This window comes from Pseudophryne corroboree, chromosome 1 (assembly GCF_028390025.1).
Source record: "Pseudophryne corroboree isolate aPseCor3 chromosome 1, aPseCor3.hap2, whole genome shotgun sequence".
Classification (NCBI taxonomy): domain Eukaryota; kingdom Metazoa; phylum Chordata; class Amphibia; order Anura; family Myobatrachidae; genus Pseudophryne; species Pseudophryne corroboree.
In genome coordinates, this window is record NC_086444.1 from 161,222,332 (window position 1) to 161,229,810 (window position 7,479).

The 7,479-nt window shown below is 41.5% G+C and overlaps 1 long non-coding RNA gene across 1 annotated transcript; it reads right to left on the bottom strand.

The window, feature by feature from the left end:
• Positions 1-967: 967 nt before the first annotated feature.
• On the bottom strand, positions 968-5,311 carry LOC135016865 (uncharacterized). Its single transcript, XR_010215202.1, has 4 exons — positions 4,835-5,311; positions 4,504-4,525; positions 2,583-3,212; positions 968-1,150 (listed from the first exon to the last, which is right to left on the bottom strand). It is a non-coding gene; the product is annotated as an uncharacterized LOC135016865 (long non-coding RNA).
• Positions 5,312-7,479: the final 2,168 nt, after the last annotated feature.

Sequence of the window (7,479 nt, forward strand, 5' to 3'; positions counted from 1 at the left end):
CGACAACTCCCTCCTTGAATCTAGAGAGAGATGGCTGGCAGTGCCTGCTGGCTGAAGCTAGGGGGAGCTGCAACGCGCAGATCCTCCCAGGCATTTCCTATGGGGCTGTGAGAGCTGACCGGGTGAAGCTTGGCATTCTCTTCCTCAGTCCGCGCACGGTGAGTGGGGAGGGGAAGGGAGGGGAGGGGAAGGGAAGGGAGGGGCGGGGTAGGGAGGGAGGGGGGGGGAGGAGAGGAGAGGGGGCTAACAGAGGACAGTGGCCCTCATTCCGAGTTGTTCGCTAAGTTTTTCGTTCGCACAGCCTATTAGTAAAGTTGCGTTAATGTAGTAAATTTGCGAACATCCGCCCCCAACGTATTTTAGCACATTCGCACGCATTATTACACAAAGTGGGCGTACGGCAAATGACATCGCAACAATGCGAAATCCTCGCAGCAATGCGAACCCATCGCATAAACACATACTTCTTCGTACAAATACTAAGTTGTAGTATATTTACACATTTTTCAGTTAAAGTGATCACTTTTGCTGAAAAACGCACCACAATTTGTTTTTATACTATTAAGTGGACTAACACCTTCCAAATCAAAGTCCACAAGCCCTCCTCAATAACAAATCCAATTAGTGAATTAATTGAAATGGTCATGATCAATTAAGTATTTGTTGAAATCCCAGAAAAACACTTTGTAGCCATAAAATAACCTCCTTTTATTTACATGTTTAATATAAATATAGATGTTTGCAATGTGCTTGGTCTAATGTGTTTTTAGAATTTATTAAAGTAGAGTTTTTGTATGTGAATGAAGGTGTATGCATGTTTAAAAAGCCAATAACATGTTTTAGTTGTTGATTTAAAATAACTTACGTTAGATGTTTGAAATGTTTAAGGTAAGAAATGTTTGTTCTGCAATCTGCTGTTCCTTTATTGCATGACTAAATAATAAAGAGCCGCTGAAGTTTTTAAATTTATTAGTTTATTTTTTTTTAAAAGTGGAATACTGATATTATCATTTTTTATAATATTTTTAATTATAATCATAAAATTAACAAAATTTTTGCATGGCGTCCAAAAGCCCCACCAAGGCCTGGAGATGGCGCCTCATACTGCAAACTATATCCTGCAAGGATGTTGGATCTCCAACGGCAACATCTGTAATTAAGAGATAACAAACATTACTAACTTACTCACATTGCTTATTAGCCTAGCAAGGCACAAAGCACACTTTAATGCATGCAGGTCCAAACTGCATTCCTCCTGCTTGTGTGAAACTACATATACCAGCAGTCGTTGACTCAGTTTTGGTGCCAGGGAATGAAAAACCTGTGTAAGGGCATGCTGGGATGTGTAGTTTTTCTACAGTTGCAGTTGCGCAGTTTGGACAGGCCTGCTTAATGGCAAAGTTGATACATCATGACTGTTTTAGGGTTCAATCATTAGCCTTAAAAAAAGCCAGCATGCTCAGTTTTTTTGTGTGACTTATTCCAATTGTAAAGAGCATGGCCTACATTTGCTCCTATGTGATTTCATTGTAAGATGTAGCGTTGGCCATAGCAAACAAGGCTAAATAAATTTAATAACTTGTAGAAGTTGTTCCCCAATAGTCAAGATTAATTGTATTGTTTGTTCTGGGCAACATCCCATGTTAAAGTTATGGTGGTAATTCCAAGTTGATTGCAGCTTTAAAAATTTAAGTAGTTGCTCCAAACCATTTGCACTGCAGGGGAGGCAGATATAACATGTGCAGAGAGAGTTAGATTTGGGTGGGATGTGTTCAATCTTCTATCTAATTAGCACATTAAAAATAAAGTAGCCAGTATTTACCCTGCACAGAATCAAAATTACCCAATCACATCTAACTCTCTCTGCACATGTTATATCTGCCTCCCCTGCAGTGCACATGGTTTGGCCCAACTGCTAAAATTTGTCCGGCATGCAAACATCTTGGATTTTAACCCCTATGTTCCATCTTCAACACTGTTACACCATGTTGCCATTCATTCACATCCTTTATTTGTGGCATTATTTAAAAGGGGTTTGGTCCTGCCTCCTCACACTGCATATCAATATCTTCCGAAGGCCACCATATCATAGCATTCCCACACTCCCTGAAAGCTGCCCTTACTAAATAAGTGCAAACAGGGTTTATTTGAATGTTTTTTCATTTTGTGAATGTAACTTTCCCACCACAAATCAGTGTGTCATTAGTCTACATAACAAAGTGAAGCATGTGTTTTGTAAGTTAAAATTTTCTGACTACACAGGCCCAAGTGTAAATCGACAACAACATACTAAACTCCACTCAGGTCTAACTGTTGGCCTTCAAAACTAACACATATAAACCCTGTTGTCCTGCCAACCCTGGCTACCTAATGAGTGTCAACCTAGAGTGGACACACAAAATATTGCACACATACACACTGTACATATAATGACACTCACAAATATGTAAAGGCAACATGTACACCATGATGAAAATATCCAAATTTTGTCCTGGGGACAAGAATTCAAACAGTACAACCCTGCATGTTTTGGCATTGTAAGTGTAAGTGGGTAATCATTTCGACACCAAAACAAAACTTACTTTCCACGGCAACATCCTGACTCCCGGAATGTTCGTCAGGGGCTTCCTGTGCCCATTCACTGGGTGGTGAGCTTGGCATGATCGGTGAAGCCGGCTGAGGGATGGTGAAAGGAGGAGGGATTGGGGAAGGAGGAGGGATTGGGGAAGGAGGATGGATTGGGGAAGGAGGAGGGATTGGGGAAGGAGGAGGGATTGGGGAAGGAGGCTGGATTGGAGCAACAATTTCAGAGGGGGGGTCTGATTGCGAGGGCGAGGGGGGTGGAGAGAAATGTAAGGCAATAGAGGGTGAGGGGGGTTCAGATGGGGATGACGAAGATGAAGGAGAAGGGGTATGGGAAGGAGGAGAAGGGGTCCCAGAAAGAGATGGAGAGGTGTGGTGAGAAGGGGAATGGAAAGTGGAGTGGGCCAGGGAAGATGAGGGGGCCTTGGAAGATGAGGTGGACTGGGAAGATGATGGGGACTGGGAAGCTGAGGGGGACTGTGAAGGGGAGGGGGAGTGAGAAGGGGAGGGGGACTGTGAAGGGGAGGGGGAGTGAGAAGGGGAGGGGGAATGAGAAGGGGAGGGGGAGTGAGAAGGGGAGGGTGAGTGGGAAGGGGAAGGGGGTGGGGAGTTGTGCCGTTGTTGTTGTCCTAGAATGTAAATATTGTAAACATTGTTAAATTATGCAAAATTACATAGTATTCATTTGTTCATATCAATGTTCTGTTACATATTTTTTTTTTAATATATTTTATTTTGAAACTCAAACATGTTAAGATCCTCTTCATGTTGGCCACGGCAAATAAAATGTTTCCAAACGTGAACTTTGAAGCTCATTCCTTAATCTAGTCCATTGAGTCATAGTGATTGGTCTAGGCACCATCACCAGATTAGTATTCAAGGCACTTTATTATATAGCCAGCACTGATCCAGTATTTTGGACCAGTTTCCAGGCTGCTTCTTATTTCTTGAAAACATGCACTTGTTTCGTGTCACTTTACTACAGTCAGTACTGTTTTCCCTAACCACACACACTGTCCTAATTTCCAAAAAAATACACTGAAGGATGCAATTAGCCTACCACTTACTGTAAAATCTTGGTAATTCCAAGGGGATTACAGCAGGAATTTATTTAGCATTTGGCCAAAAGCATGTGCTCTGCAGGGGTTGCATATATAACATGTGCAGAGAGAGTTAGATTTGGGTGTGTTTAGAAATTATGGGCATGGAAAATCCAGCCTGTTTTATTTTAACACTGCAAATTTAAAAAATGCTTTAACACACACCACCACAATCTTACACACTCTGCACATGTTACATATGCTTCCCCTGCAGTGCACATGGTTTTGCACAATGGTTTTCAACAATGCGTCGGAAACAAAGAAAAACAAGCAAACATTAGCACATTTTAAGCTAAAAATCGTATGTAATGTAACTTACTTCGTGTATGGAGAGCACGGATTTGCTGGCGGATCTCCGCCAACAGATCTGGAGTCCGCCTGCGGAGATCACTCCAGCGCCTCTCCAGCTGGATGATTGTCCGCCTGCTGCGGACGCGAGTCCGCAGCAGGCGGCGGACCTCCGCGTAGGCCTCGCGCTTCACCCGATTGGGGATGAAGCGCCCAACGCGGCCTACGCGGCGGTCCATCACCGCCACCAGCACGCGGAGCTCCCGCCTGGAGAACGGTGCTGCACGCATCATGGCAATGGCGTTTTCCTTATTTGGGCATATATTTATAGTGTCTGGTAGCATGTGATTGGCCAAAAATATGTCATTTCTAATAACTTTATTGATCTTTGCAATGCTGTGAAGAGCAGAGTGTTATTTTGCACGAGCGGAAATTCGCATTAGCAGAAGCGAAAATGTTTGTTAGAAACAATTAGATAAAACACACAGAGACAGACTTTACTGAAAATCACTAAACATATCTGTGTACTCACCACAGGTCGTGTGATCATTCAGCTGGACAGTCACAAAGTGTCAAACATTGAGTATCATTTGTTTGTGTGTTTGTTTACATAATCAGGATTTGAGGATATAAAATAAATAAGGACACTATTTATTAACATTACAGTATTTAAATTATTACATAAACATTGTCAGCTTAACGTGTTTTTGTTTTTTATGTTTAAAAAGAAAAAACCATTCAAACACAACAACAGCATTCCCCAATCACTTTACAAGAACATACTAAATGCAATCATGTTTAAAAATACATAAGCATACTGGGTTGTATTATTTGTGCAAATATAAATGGGAAAAACACTATACCTGAAATGTTCTGCTACGATTCTTGCCCTCACTTGGCTCCCCCTCCGTGTCACACTCCCCCCACCGAAGCGTGGCACAACCCCTGGCTCCTCATCAGGCAATTCCTCTGCCTGAGGAAGCTCAACACTACTCCTTACCGCGATATTATGGAGTATTGCGCACAGGACCACTATTTTACTTGCCATCTCCGGCGAATACATGATGTCGCCACCCGTGCGGTGGAGCACACGAAAGCGCCCTTTCAGGACACCAATTGTGCGCTCCACCAGCTGCCTAGTGGCAGTAAGCGCGGAGTTAAATGCCATCTGTGGTCCTGGCCTGGGATTACGGTAAGGAGTCATGAGCCAGGGGGTGCAAGGATATCCACGGTCTCCTGTTGGAATAAGAGCCACATTTTAGATCTCAAATTTCATATATTGTTGTTACTTTTTAACTAAAAAATTTGAGCAACAACTCACCCAATAACCACATGTCTGGTCGTTGACTTGATCTTAATCTCTGCCATATCCCTGATTGTCTAATGACATACGCATCATGGGAACTTCCTGTAAACTTTGCGTTCAGGGAAAGGATCTGGAGGGATGGCCCACAAACAACCATTACATTCAGAGAATGAAACAGTTTCCTGTTTCTATAAATTTCTTCATTATGTCTTGGTGGCTGAATAGCAACATGTGTGCCATCCACAACCCCAATAACATGTGGGAAGCGACTACCACCTTCCGCAAATTGCCGCTTCACCACATCTAGGGCACCAACATCCAAAGGCATAGCAATAAATTGCTTAACACGCTTGATGAAAGCCTGGCAGACACGTCGCAGGACCTTACTGAACTGGCCCTGCGACATGCCAACCAGGTCTCCAACAACATGCTGGAATGATCCTGTGGCCAAAAAATGTAACACTGCAAGGAATTGTGTCAATGGTGGTATTGCTGTAGGATACCGAATTTCAGACTCCAGATCACTCTCTATTATGGAGAGAGTGTCTAGGATTAGATGTGGTGGCAGCCGGTATCTACGCACCACCACATCATCTGGCATCCCAAAAAGTATGACACGGGTTCTGAAAATTGGTGGCCTAGCACGCCTCCGTTGCCTTGGTTGATGAGGAGCCGGCTGTGGTTGTGGGGCTGGCGGTTGGGGTGGGAGTGCTGGCGTGGGTTGGGGAGGTAGGGCTTCTGCCGCAATATGTATTGACATCACACACTTTTTGGAGAGAATGTTAAGAAATGTCAATTAAAAAAAAAACAAAGTTTTCCAAAATTTTACACAATAACTGTTTTTACAATTGTGGTGTCAACTTACTGCAGGAGCGTACATTTTTTCTGTGTTGAATTCATGTCAAAAATGCAAAAATAAAAAGCAAATAAAACTAAATTTAATATTTGGATATAAAAAACATATATTAATGCAAAAAATCTTTTGAAAAAAAAAATAAAAAAAAAAATAAGAAATTTAGTACCTAGTCCAGGAAAGACCAAAACTACTTTGCAGATCAATCCTGGAAACCCCAAACACTTTGTTTAGCAAACTTTACACAAAAAATTATTAAAAAAAAAAAAAAAAAACAAGCACCAACACAGGCCAACGACACTTACCTGCTCCTAAAGAAATAAAGTCTTGTTTTTGTGGACCACACCCAAAAATAAAGACAAAATTGGTTTTTCTCACCAAAAAAACAAAACCTACAAGAGAACACAAATGACAGTCAAAAACAGCATACAGACACTTCCAACAAACAAACTCCAACACAGGCCAACGACACTTACCTGCTCCTAAAGAAATAAAGTCTTGTTTTTGTGGACCACACCCAAAAATAAAGTCAAAATTGGTTTTTCTCACCAAAAAAACAAAACCTACAAGAGAACACAAATGACAGTCAAAAACAGCATACAGACACTTCCAACAAACAAACTCCAACACAGGCCAACGACACTTACCTGCTCCTAAAGAAATAAAGTCTTGTTTTTGTGGACCACACCCAAAAATAAAGACAAAATTGGTTTTTCTCACCAAAAAAACAAAACCTACAAGAGAACACAAATGACAGTCAAAAACAGCATACAGACACTTCCAACAAACAAACTCCAACACAGGCCAACGACACTTACCTGCTCCTAAAGAAATAAAGTCTTGTTTTTGTGGACCACACCCAAAAATAAAGACAAAATTGGTTTTTCTCACCAAAAAGTAGATTCCTAGAAGAGAACACTAATGACAGTCAAAACAAAGAAGCACGGGAATATTTTCACAAATGGACTTGCAAAATATATATGTGTTATAAAAATTAAAACATTAAAATGTATTACAAAAACTTGCAAACACAAAAAATTTTTACAAAAAACAGAATACTCACAAACGAAAATACACACAAAAAATGACTGCCTATATTCAAAACGCAAAGAAAAGGACAAAGGTATGCTTGACAATTACTCACTCTGCCAATTCCACTATCACCTTCCCGCACAAGCCAACAACTCAAACGCCAAACTACCAACACTTACAGCATGCACAGTAGGCCCTTAAATAAGCAGTGCAATCATTCAACAGAATAACAGTGTACACCTGTGTGAATTAACGAGTCGCACGTAGGTATATAAGCGCACACACCTCGGCGTACACACGTCATCACAAACATGGCT